A 13833-nucleotide genomic window follows, 5' to 3' on the forward strand; every position below is an offset into this window, starting at 1 on the left:
ACGTTCTGCTTTTCATATTGAATTGGCCGTTCGTTGTTTTATCTCTTTTTATCCCGAGAGCTCCGAGTACATTTGACACGTCCTGTCATTTAATCTTGACATTATGCAGACGAATTATTTCGTCGATGTGAAAAAAAAATTATAGGCGTTTTTATGTACACACGGTGTAATATTTCAGTATATAAAATTATTTATTCATAAATATATTCTGTATGAAATTTTTCATAGCATCGGTTTGGAATTATTAACGAAGGTATTATTATTTTTATAATAAATCTTAATTAAAACTTGAGGTACGTTTACAAATACTGTTGCTACAGATTAAAAATATTCTTTTTTTATTATTTAATAAAATAGTTTCTGTTTTTGTAATAAAAGGAATGTCATAAACATAATATACTATATTATGTTTATACTTACCTTGAAAAGATTTCAAATAAACATAATTTGTGCTGTGAGTTGTGACAATCACTGTGAAATATAATTTAGAACATCTATGTATCCATTACGCTAGAGTATTCATTATCCAGATGATTAATCAAACTAAGAGTTAGGTAACTAATATTAATTAATAATAATAATAATAATAATAATAATAGTAAGTTAATTAGGTACGACCACTTGATTGAATTGAACTCGTTCTAAATTCAAATTATGACCCACAAATATTAATAAGCAATGAAATAAAGTAAGAGAGAAACTTTTTTATTGACATATACTAAACAAATAATGATTATTCAAATTTCACGAATAATATTATGTGCCAAAATGTGCTTCAGGAATAGAGTTTTATAAGTGATTATAATCGTGATCATCACGACCAATATAGATAATGATAGAACATTTAAAATCCGTTATATTTTTTAAAATGTGTAATATATATTGGAGTAAGACCGACTCGTGTACCGTGACGGCTGACGACAAGATGCTTTTTTATGCCGCCGTGCCTCCTCTCTGTCGCCGCGCACTCCCTCGTGTGTGCACAGATTTTATAACATAAACTTCGTTACTATACATTCATTTATTTAACAATTTATTGTTTTTTTTTATTAAATTAAACATAAATATCGATGTTTCATACCTGCGGTGCGACCTTTGACAACCGCATTTTTTAGTATAAATAAGACACTGAGAAAATTCTTAAAAATAAATTTGAACGACTTGTCTACTGAGGTGTTTCTTAAGCATTATATTTTGAGGGTTTTCAATTAACGAGTATACGGGTTCGAGCTAAACTCTCTTATGTAAACTGTTGCATGGGAGATGTTTTTAGGCAACGTTGAACATTTACATTACATTACTATATATTACATAGTATCCTTGTTTTCTCTTGTTTATCATTTGTAAAAAAAATTAGTATCTTAAGCGTATTATAAAAACCTTTATGATTTAAATGCGTTGACGTTACTAATGCTGTATATTAAAGTTGTAACTAATGTGGATCAACCTGATCCTGGCTTTTTACAGTACTAATATCATAAACATTGCTGAGGATGTATGAATAAATCCTTGTTACTCTTTCACGCAAAAACTACTCAATAGCTATAGATTAGAATTTGGAATAGAGTTAGCTTTTATGATATATAAGAAGGCTGAATAAATCTAGCTCTCTTACACTCAGGCATAGCCGCGGGCGGAAGCTAAAGTAATATTGTAAGTAGGAAAGTGATCATCTAGAAAATTTGCATAAACGCTGTCTGGGATACGGAAAAGGATATTGCGTGCTTAAAACATACCTCTGTACCGAATAGTGGAAATTATGTATTTTAAGAAAAAATGAATCAACTTACCACTTCGGAGACGCTCAGCCTCTCGAAATCTGTAAACAAAAGGAAATATAAGTAAATTAAATTAAATAACCACTACCAATTACTATTGTTAAACTTAATATCAGTTTGAAATGATATAATATAATTAATCAAGTTATTTGTAAACTGTTAATTAAATATGCATTATTCTCTCCTAGATAATACCTACACGATAATACATAATAATCATGTATAATACTAACGTTCGAATATATTAATTATGTAAACAAATTGAAGTGTTTTTATTTATTGCGACATAAACGACAAAAATTTAAACAAGTTTAATAAATACTTTGTCCAAAGTCTTTACCAGTTTCTTAAGCGTAATAGAGTAGCGATTTTTAATTCGTTAACTTTTCTATTCTTACCGATAAATATCGACTTTATAGATAAGACGTTAGGTTGTATATATCCGTAAAAGGGTTTTTTATTCACATAAATAAGACAGACGGCTAGCATTTTCATCTGGGTAGTAAGCCATGATCCCGTATGGAAATATATATATATAATCTCAAGGCATATATCCATCAACTCAGCCAATGCGGCACCGATTGACGGTGAAAATAATGGGATAATTTTTTATTCAATGTGCTCTTGAATCGAGATTATCCAGTGGCTAGATAACGTGAATGTTAACAGTAGATTGCGGGTTCGATACCGCGCAGGCATCATGGAATTTTCACAACATGTGTATCTAGCAACCTGCATTGAAGCAGCGTGATGGAATAAGATCTTAAAGGTGTTTACTGAAATGTGATACATACAGACTATTTCTCTTTGTCCACGTAATCACTTAATATCTATAGTACAACAATACAAATGATTGATATTTAAAGGCAGAAAAAAATCGTTAGTAGCTATTCTAAGATCAAACAAGGCTAGTGAAAAACTAGTAAAACATCTACCACCATTATATTTTATAAAGTGTTTCTCATACTTGCGTTTATTCGCCTCCTCTGACACTAATACAGAACCTCTTTGCTCCTGAGAACTACTCGTCCTTGAACATGAGAACTCCTTGTACTTAAAAGTATTCGCTCAACAGGCATTTTGGCTTTAGGTATTACATAGCGTTTTATGTAACTTAATTTATTTGTATAATATTTTAAAACGTCTAAAATGCTATCAGGAAATAATATTTTATATGTTTCGGAAATTATTTATTGCGTGGTAGACAAATGTGCCCAGATGTGCAAACAAACATCTTGCCTTAACGCAAAAATGGTTTAAGTTTTGGGAATAAGGTTTTTTAATTAAATTTTAAAATATTTATATGTTTAAATGAAGTATGTACTTATTATCATTTGATAATAATATACGTAATATTTGCGAAATTATTTATTACATAACGAACAGACAAACAGTAACATTCTTTTAATTATAATTATTGTTACGATAATAAATGATATAATAATATTAACATACGCTTTTGTATCGACAATGATTTTCACAAATGACAATTAATTTCAAAAACAATAAAAAATAATAATTTAATTACATTAAAAACTAATTTAACAACTGGTATATAATGCACATATTAAGACCTAAGTCAAAGCACTATCATAAAAAATGAATCTATTTTAGACCTTCGACTATAGTATGCGAATTAAAAAAAAACTATTTATTTTAATTTAAATATTAGTCTGCCTGCTTAAGTCACGTCACTTTTGTCGTCAGCTGAATTCTTATATTTATTACGAATGACAGTTATCGTTGGAAGGTTTGTTTTTTCTATGTGACGTCAACACTAAGTAAGTGCTATGTAATAGAACAGTAACAACCTGTTAATGTCCCACTGCTGGGCTAAGGCCTCCTCTCCCTTTTGTGGCGGAGGTTTGAAGCTCATTCCACCACGCTGCTCCAATGCGGGTTGGTAGAATACACATGTGGCGGAATTTAAAAAAATCAGATACACGGAGGTTTCCTCACGATGTTTTCCTTCACCGTCAAGCACGAGATGAATTATAAACACAAATTAAGCACATGAAAATTCAGTGGTGCTTGCCCGGGTTAGAACCCACGAACATCGGTTAAGATTCTAACCACTAGGCCATCTCGGTTTAAGTGCTATGTACGGTTGATAATACTTTAGTTTTATCATTCAATTGTTAAACTAGTAAATAATGAGTTAAGCCATTTTAGCGTCAGTCTAACCGAATGTCATTAGATAGTTGAAACAACTGTTTCAACGTAGACAGGAATAATTTCATTTCTGTCTGTATCAATAAAAATATAGACGAAAACTTTAGGCATTACTAATTGAACTTATATTTGTACATTTTTATCGAACGATTCTATTGTAAGGTATATAAATATATTATTTGACCTAGAAATCCTATTTAAAAACGATACGATACTTTTTTATTATTTATATAAAACCGATTACTAAACTTTTTTTATTTTTTATAAAATAGTTCATTGACGAGCATATAGTTACCTGTTGGTAAGTGCTCACCAACGCACATAGACATTGACATTGTAAGAAATGTTAACCATCGCTTACATCGCCAATGCGCCACCAACCTTGGGAACTAAGATGTCATGTCCCTTATGGCTGTAATTATACTGGCTCACTCACCCTTCTGGAACACAACAATACCAAGCACTGCTGTTTTGCGGTAGAACATTTGTTGAGTGGGTGGTACCTACCCAGACGAGCTTGCACAAAGCTCTACCACCAGTTGACTTTAATACAGGATTCATGAATCAAATTGTGTATAATTAACAAACATGTTATTTATTCTTAATAGAGACTAGCCTACGTAGGAGATCTCGTAGTCCACACGCGTGTACGTAAACACAGGCTCATTATTTTCGTCCTCACTATCATTATACGATGTGACAACTATCCGACATGACCATAAAATGCTTAGACGAAGGACCAACAGCTATAAGTGCTTTTGATGCGAATAGTAAAACGAACATTAGTTTTTTTGTTATCATCGTTTAACGAAAAAGTAAATGAAACACTCGATAGGTCGATTTTTCTCTTTTAAATTTGACTCTTAAATTAAATACACTTCTGTTTTCAAAAATAATACTTTTATAAGTATTTATTTATGTTTTTGAAATTATGTAATTATGAATTGACACACGTAAAAGATATAGATATAGATTTTTAAAAAGGAAGGTAGTGAGTAATTCCACTCGGCTCTAGATATTGTGTCATAAATATGCTCTTCAAACGTTCACAAACAGTATAGTGTAGACTTATAAAGGGTCTATTGTTAACGGATCACGGCCACATCAATCATTAACTTGTAAAATAATTGGATAATTAAATCCAGCGTTGAACTAAATTAACAGCCAATAAATATCCCACTGTTGGGGAAAGGTTTTCCTCTTCAATTGAAAAGGTTTAGAACATTTTAAATATTAATATATGAAAAGAACATTAATATTTTCGTAGCAATGTTTTCATTTACTGCTAAACACGGGAAACACAATATAAGCATATGAAAATTTAGTTGCATTTTCCGAGTTTGAACCCGCAATCCTTGATTTAGGTTTACGTGGTCCAACTACTGGACCGTCTTGGTTTACATTTACTTGGTGGTATGGTTTTGTGCTCCGTCTACCAAGACGTACCACCCACTCATCATAAGCAGCAATATTTAGTATTGTTGTGTTCCGGTTTGAAGGGTGAGTGAGCCAGAGTAACTACAGGTATATAACGTCTTCATTAGTTTTTAAGGTTGGTGACGCATTGGCGATGTCATAGATGGTTAATATTACTTACAATGTCTACGGGCGAGGGTGACCACAAGGCCCACTTGCCTTTCCAATACAATAAAATAAGAAGATATAAATGTTAAAAGAACAAAAACTTGGGCGCCACATGAGTGTCATTTATGTCTAGTAGCTAGTGCATTGATAAATAATTTTTTGTATATAAATGCTTATTTAATATTAAATTGTGTACGAGTATAAATAATAAATGTAAAAGTAAACAAAATATTATAAACGAGTCATTCGTAAAAACACCGTTAAATTTTAACGTAGATTTGGTGTAAAACATACTGAAAGACATATGAGACAATGCGAGTCTCCAACGAACGTTGAAAGTGGAATTTAAATATGTAAGGAATTAGGAAGGGGAGGGGGTCAGGAGGGCGGGGGTGGGGTGGAGTTTTTTCAAAACTAGAAAGAGATGAACACGCTTAGTATCGCGATCTGGGCCTCGTATGGGGTTTCTTACAATGAGGTAGAATTAGAAGGACACGTCTGAAGATAGTATTCAAATATATATTAATTACAAGGAAGGTAGTGAGTTATTTAGACTCATTTAGCCCAAAGGCTGTCTAGCGGTGCAGAGAGGCAATAGTGCCAGCGTCTTGGGTACAATGCCACAGAACAAAATCTTTTAGACGGCGTGTTTTTGCTATGAATTTGTAATGTGTATTTTGTTTTTTTATTTTTTTTTATTTTATATATTATAAAAATGACTGTAGATAGTTTCCATAGTTACTGATGATATAAATTACTGTGAAATATCCTTGACGAGCTGGTTGGCTTGGTTGGTAGATACTTGCCTTCCACGCCGAAGGTTGTGGGTTCGATTCCCACCCAAGACAGACATTTGTGTGCATGAACAAGTCTGTTTGTCCTGAGTCTGGGTGTAATTATCTATACAAGTATGTATTTATAAAAAAAAGTAGTATATTAGTTGTCTGGTTTCCATAGTACACGCTCTGTTTAATTTGGGATCAGACGGCCGTGTGTGAATAATGTCCCAGTATATTATTATTATTATTACTATTTATTTACGTACATATAAACTAATTACAAGTGTTTTAAGACACATTCCCAGTGTTCTCGGTGATAACTATTAAAAGTATATAATAGCAATTTAAAAAGTCAGAAAAAAATAAATATAATATATAATTAATTTACATAACTATTACAAGTTAGAAAAGAGTCATAAATATTCGAACTTGTGTATGATAGCGTTTTATTTCCATATATAATTTATACGTCAGGCAAAGGACTACTTAAAAAAAAGTATATTTTAAATTTTTGAAATATACAAACAATCGTTTTTATTTCCTGGTTAGATATCAAGAATATTAATCTGAATATTAAAAAAAAACTTTGCTGCCTTTCTAAAAAGTTTTTACATTTATACTGATAAAGTTTTCTTTATTAGAAATAAATAAAGTAATCTCGAGACATATCCCGCGACCCAGTACGCGGTGTGCGGTCCACGCACGCGCTGTAATGAGCGCGCGCGGGGGCGGGTAGTTAGACAATTTTACAACTGCGCCGCTCCGTTTTTTGGAGATTCGCGTCGCTAGGTGAGCTCGTGTACATAGATTAATTAAATGGCAGACATGAGGAATTCCTTCCTATACGACTCAACAGTGCAATTCATCAAACAGAGCATCTAATATTTATTCGAGTGTGGTTCTAAAAGAGTAAAGAAGACCCTTGAGTTATGGGTAGTAAGAGCCGAACAATGGAATTTTTGTTAAGCACATCCGTAAACCGAGAACGTCAGCTATCCGTGTGGTGGCGGGAAATTAAATCACCATGCAAAGCAACGCAAAAGCATTTCAAAGGAGGACTTAATAGATTCCTATTTCGTCTGATTTCTCTTGCTATAAAACTAATTATTTAATAATAATATTACTTTCATGGAAATCTATGACTGATACATATTTATATAAATGATTATTGTATATCTCATATCTTTTTAATGATAAAGTAAATACAATTGGTTTTTACTTTAAATATAAAACATAATATAGGATTAAAAATCCATTTAACATTTAAGAAATAATAGTAAATTTAACATTATTTCGTATAAAAATAATGATAAAGTAATTTCGTGAACTATAGTTAACTAACATCGTCACGCGTTATAACGCCACATCTGCGTTGTACGATCTATGGCAAGCTCTGTAGGTGAATACAAATTTGCATATGTCGAAATAATTTAGGGGGTAGCACACACACACAACGCGCTAATGTGTGCCGCCGCCAACTAAGAATGAGAAAATGTATAGAAAATATAGGGGTGCTTAGGGGAAGTGAGCGATCAATGAAAAAATGAAACTCGATGTAATGTAACATAAAATACGTTTTAAGATAATTTCACTCGTGATTAAAGTTAAAATTCGCGTTCTATTTTTAAAATTAAAAAAAAATCAAATCTAATTTCTGACTGTATTTTTTTAACAATTACTGTGATCCTGTGGCATGGTGCTAAAAGGGCCAACGTTGCTTGTTATAAAACATCAATATTATATATACAATATTACATATAGTATATAAATACTATATGTCTTTTTACATAATATTGTTGCTATTACTAATGTTAATTTTATACCGTTGCAGAACAACATATATATTTATTAATGATTTGGCAAATGGCAAAATGTGATTTATTAATATGTACTTAAGCCCTAGATCACAGAATTCCCTTCAAGTGTTAAGCTTGTGCTAAGAGTGTGAACGATAATAGTCCATGTAGTAAGTCAACTTGTGAATATATAAAAAAGCAACTATATTTACTCAAAGTAATTAGATGTATACATTCTTAAGAGCTATATATATATATAGCCTATATATATAAATTATATATATATATATTAAATATTTATATATATAATTTGATGACTATATTCTTTATCCTAAGAGTATTCATTAAATTTTCATTTCAAATTCATGAAAACAACAACCATAACATTCGTGAATACGATTTATTATTTCATACTTATCATCTATATTATAAAGCTCGAGAGTGTAGGCTTACGCGCTGAACTCATGAACTTACTACTTTGATTTAAATAAAATGGCCCGCTTGACATTTATAATACACTGGTGGTAGGGCTTTGTGCAAGCTCGTCTGGGTAGGTACCACCCACTCATCAGATATTCTACCGCAAAACAGCAATACTTGATATTGTTTTGTTCCGGTTTGAAGGGTGAGTGAGCCAGTGTAATTACAGGCACAAGGGACATAAAATCTTAGTTCCCAAGGTTGGTGGCGCATTGGCTTTAAGCGATGGTTGACATTTCTTACAATGCCAATGTCTAAGGGCGTTTGGTGACCACTTACCATCAGGGGGCCCATATGCTCGTCCACCTTCCTATTCCATAAAAAAAAAAAAATTATTAATTAAATGTATAATAAGATATTACTTATAATAAGTAAATTTACATTTAGAACTTATGTCAACTGTATAAATTATCTCGTTTTATATATATTTTTATTTTAGGTTTACGTGTAAATTATTCGTAATTCTAGCAGATGCATCCGCTCTAACAGTTTAACCCTAGGGTTAATAAGCTTAAAGCTCAGCTGTAAGGAGTTCTAAGCCGGCAGTTTTTCTATCTTTATAACCGGAATTACCGCACGGTTTTGTTTTAAAAATACAACTTGAAAAGAATATTTATATCAGTAACAAAAGATACATTTATTCATTTGCAATTTATTTTTTTAAGGCCGTTAATTTTCCGGTCACAAAGTTTTTATACAATTACATATATAGAAATATTATTTGATAGTCTCATCAATATATTTGTGATAATAATCAGTATTGTTGTATGTTGTGTTTATTTATTGTTGTTGCAATAGAACTTTAATATTGAAAACAGTTTTTCTTACTACATTTTATAATGATAACAGCTGTTTAGAATTCAGTTGAAAGTATTTTTGTTTTTTTTTTCGATGATATAGTAATATTATTGTATGTATATTTTGGATATATCTTAATATAATATTTTTATTACAATATAATATGTATTATATTGATGTATAAATGATTTCGTTACATTCAAAAGCACATGTAGATTTTTATAAAATATGAAATTTATATTCTTCCTTTATTATAATACTAATGTTCAGATTTTATTTTAAATTGTACTTCTATTTTAAATATTAGGACCTTGGTGCTTTGCCTACAAAATGTGTCTAAGTATCTATCATGGAAAATCTCGATGCTTCTATTCGACCATAAACGACGGGGGCTCTATCTACAAAGAAATCTTCAATGACTCAGTACTCAATACCATATTACAATGATTACGTGACGAGTGATCACAGCTTTTATGCTTTTAATCATGCATTTTTTATTTTATTAGATAGGTCTGAAATAGTTTGCATTTGTACTTTAATGAAGGCTTAGAGTTCCAATTTTATAATTTCCTATCCGCTAATGTTATTTAGAATGTAAACATTAGTGTGTTCTTACAATCTCTGATGTCTTTCGTACAACATACGAGTGTCCTTGAAAAAAATTCAAGCGTCGAAATAGATTTTAAAACGACTGGATATTTTTATTTGAGCGACACGAAAAGCGAAAGTGAGAAGAATTTGAGCACTTTTTTATGCCACGAACAAATGAATGAAAATATTTTTTAGGCCGCCACGCGTCCATTCGCAATTTTTAGAGATCGGATTCTAAAAAAAATAAAAAAAATAACACGACCCTCGTGCTTTTTTTAACTCGTATTTTTTTCCACTATTCCGTATCGAAAGTGAAAAGGGTTTGATTTGCCGTTTATATTTTTATATCGGTTCTAAATATTCGGCTATTTTTTCGTTGCTTGTAAACAAATGTGTGTCGGGAAAAATGCGCCCATTTTAGGTGTTAACTATTTGTTTTGAAATTGTATGTTCGCTGAATTCGTTTATATGAAAATACATTTAACTCTATTGGAATATCAATTGAAAATTGTTTTAATTTAAACGCTCTAACTTTTAGTACAGGAAACAACATAAGTTTTTTGTACAAAACGTAAAATTGTTTTGGTATATTTATTTAAGCATAATTATATAATTATTTTAAATAATTAATTTATGTCGTATTAATAAATATTAGTACTTTAGTGATGTTATGAATGAAATATCAATTACCTAATTTATATTTGTAATTTCGATTAAAACGCTTTTGTAATTTACAAAAAACTACAGTATTATAGTACTACTATACTTTATTTGATAAATATGCAATGAAAATGTGAATACATAGATGACAATCATTTTTAACAATAAAAAAATAAATAAATTTAAAGTTATTGTTATAAACAATAATTTTCTTAATTGGTAATTGCAAAGCCTAATTATATTAATTATCACCTAATAAATTAATTAAATATAATCATTAACAAAAGTGCCAACTAAGATACATAGCATTGTATCCCATTTTGACTACTCGAACGAGCTCATACGACAGGGCCGTAATAAAAATTATATGCTTCAATTTACGATGGTGTGGGGTGGTGGAGGCCAAAAAATGCCACCCTACCACCCTGATTGCGGGATCGAATCTCGCTAAACGAGGGAGGGTGAAAAATTTCGCGGTAGAGTGGGAGAGGGCCCGCGATACAGTTTTTTTTTCAACGTTATCCGAGCAACTATGCGGGCTTGGTTTGTGTGTAATTATTAAATTTTTATTTTCCTCTGCGCTTTTGTTACTGTTGTGTTTATCAACGGTTTTCTTCGATGCCATTATTTATATTCGCTTAGAGCGGAGATACCATTTTTTACCACGATTCGTATATAGTCGTATATAGGACACTCGTTTGAGCATTTCATTATTTTGTTAATTTAGTCATAAAATGATAAATATATAAGAAAAAGTAGATGTTATTATAAAAAATATATTTTTAAGTAATTAGATAAAAATAATAATAGAAACAAAATTGTCATTGTAACTAAAACACAATTTACAGATTTACAAATTTATGTTTTTGGTGGTGTAAAAACCAGTATTATAAATGGATCCATATTTATAAAATAATAGCTTTCAAATTAAAAAGTGTCTTCTAAATATTATGCTCAAGAAACTCCAACGCGTATTCTATTATAAATTGATCTACGTCGACTCGTAGCGTAGTACTACGTCGTAGCACGCCTACGTGAAAATAAATAATTTCGTAGCACCCCTCTAATTATGAAGCACAAAAGGCGATTCATGAAATTTCTCAAGAAAATATTTATTAAAAAATGTGCGTTTCTATAATTAGAAAGTAGTTTTTTTTTAAACTTTTGAATTGTAAGTTCGTATAAGTATTCAATTATTACATTTATCTACTGACGACAGATTAAATGAAACATATAAGAATTAATTAAATTTTTCTCTATAATGTAATATAAAGCTTATCGTTTTGTTTCTAACATAATAATAAGATTGATTAAATAATATGATTAAAATAAAAATAAATGAAAATAAAAATAAGTGTTCCTTAAATAAAATTATTATCTTTGATTTTAATTTTATTATTCTAAATGTTTTAGGCGTGCACTTTAATTTTAAAATACGAGTATTATATAAAGTATGTAAATAGAAAGATATAATTTTTATCAATTTCTATTTCATTATTTTCTTAAATACTCGATATCGAGATAAAATCTCGTCACGTCTCTACTTAACACATACAATATGGTGGTTTTCATGAATTTTTAAGAAATTTTATAACAAAGAAGATATTTTCTCTTTAAACAATGGTCGCTAATTTTTTTGTAAGGTAAAAACTAGCTTTATTTACAACTGCTCATAAGTTACATTTTTATATTATAAATTTAAATATAACATTCTTTGTTTTAAGTTTCAACGCCCTTATAATTCAGATTAATAATTAATTACGATTGAATAAGTACATCTATTCAAATGCAAGTTTTATAAATAAGTATAAATATAATAAGTTAAAGGCTCGTTGATCAAATATTTTATAATGCAGACCTCGAGGTTCTGGATTCAAATACCAAATTGGTCCTATTTCAATTCTATTGTAAAATAAAAGTGTGGGAATAGAGTGTACCTGTGTTTGCAGTTTGCACATACACGTACACTAAAATATTTCCTGCGAAGCTTACTAGTATTTAACATTTGTCATCACGATCCCAGAAATGAAAAACGTTTTTTTTAAAGTTCATTAGTATTTAGAAATTATGAAATAGTGTTATATTTACATTTAATAAAAATAATGTCCTCCATACCGATTTCGGCCACGGCGGCCAGTCTCAAGAGAGATTAGCCAACTGTAAACACAGGTGCACTCTCTACTCCCTAACTTTCATAATACGATGGGATGGCAATCCGACACAACCGGAAAGATTTTAGGTGCAGGACCAATGGCTTTGCGTGCTTTCTGAGGCACGGGTGTGTACACACTTCCAACTTTCAGACTCCGGGCTGCGGCTGAGAATTTTCTGACAGAAAAACTCAATAACTTTTTATTGCTGTAATTGAACCCAGGACTTCAGAGTTTGCGGCCTTACATATAGCACTAGACCAACGAGGCAGTCATTTATACTTAAGAAAAGTGAAGATAATTATATGATTTTTCATACACAAATAATCAAAAATGTAAATCATAATGATCGCGTCAAAGTGCTTTTCATTTTACAAGTTCTCACTTCTAAAGTGTTTTCTCTTCTGAACTAATGGTAGATTTTTATAATCAGTAAATGTTAATCACTTTACATTGAGTACAGATTTAACATCACTGTGTTTGTAGCCCATTATCGCGTGGTTTACTTGTCTTAATGTTTTTTTTTTTTAATATTTTAGATATACTTTAAAATACGTGTTCTTAATACGATATTAATAATGACGATGTCCTTCTGCCATAGCTAACTGCCTATTCACAGGTAACTGCGCAAGAGATATTATTGTGATTTAATGTGCGTAAACACAGATGTCTATTTTACTACTCTCACAATCCAATGGGATGGTAATCTGAAACCAGAGAGAGTTAAGGCGCAGAACCAATCTTAGGGGTAGGCCTCGGCCAGTACTTAGAGTCTAAGTACTCTCCGAGGCACGGAAGTGTTGATACTGCCAAACTTGGAGATAATATTGGACTGGGGTTTGTCTTTTGGAGGAGCTTGATATCTGCCGCCTTGTAAGCTAACCATTGAGGTAGTCACTTTGCTAATTTTTACTTAATAAGCGCACAGTTCCATAGATAATATTTAAAACACACGGCTTTATTTATAAACGATGCATATAACTGCTTATTTAAAAACTGATTTCGCTCTTTCTGTTCTTTCTGTCATTATTGATTTAACATTCGA

The 13833-nt window shown here is 30.9% G+C and overlaps 1 protein-coding gene across 1 annotated transcript in view; it reads right to left on the bottom strand.

Moving 5' to 3' along the window:
• Window positions 1-13833, bottom strand: part of LOC126774053 (broad-complex core protein) — a 104644-nt gene that overhangs the window by 44000 nt on the left and 46811 nt on the right. Inside the window, exon 2 of the mRNA XM_050495379.1 lies at window positions 1791-1819. The gene's annotated coding sequence lies outside the window, so the exon portion shown is untranslated. The remainder of the gene's footprint in view (window positions 1-1790; window positions 1820-13833) is intronic.

Source organism: Nymphalis io, chromosome 15, assembly GCF_905147045.1.
Source record: "Nymphalis io chromosome 15, ilAglIoxx1.1, whole genome shotgun sequence".
Classification (NCBI taxonomy): domain Eukaryota; kingdom Metazoa; phylum Arthropoda; class Insecta; order Lepidoptera; family Nymphalidae; genus Nymphalis; species Nymphalis io.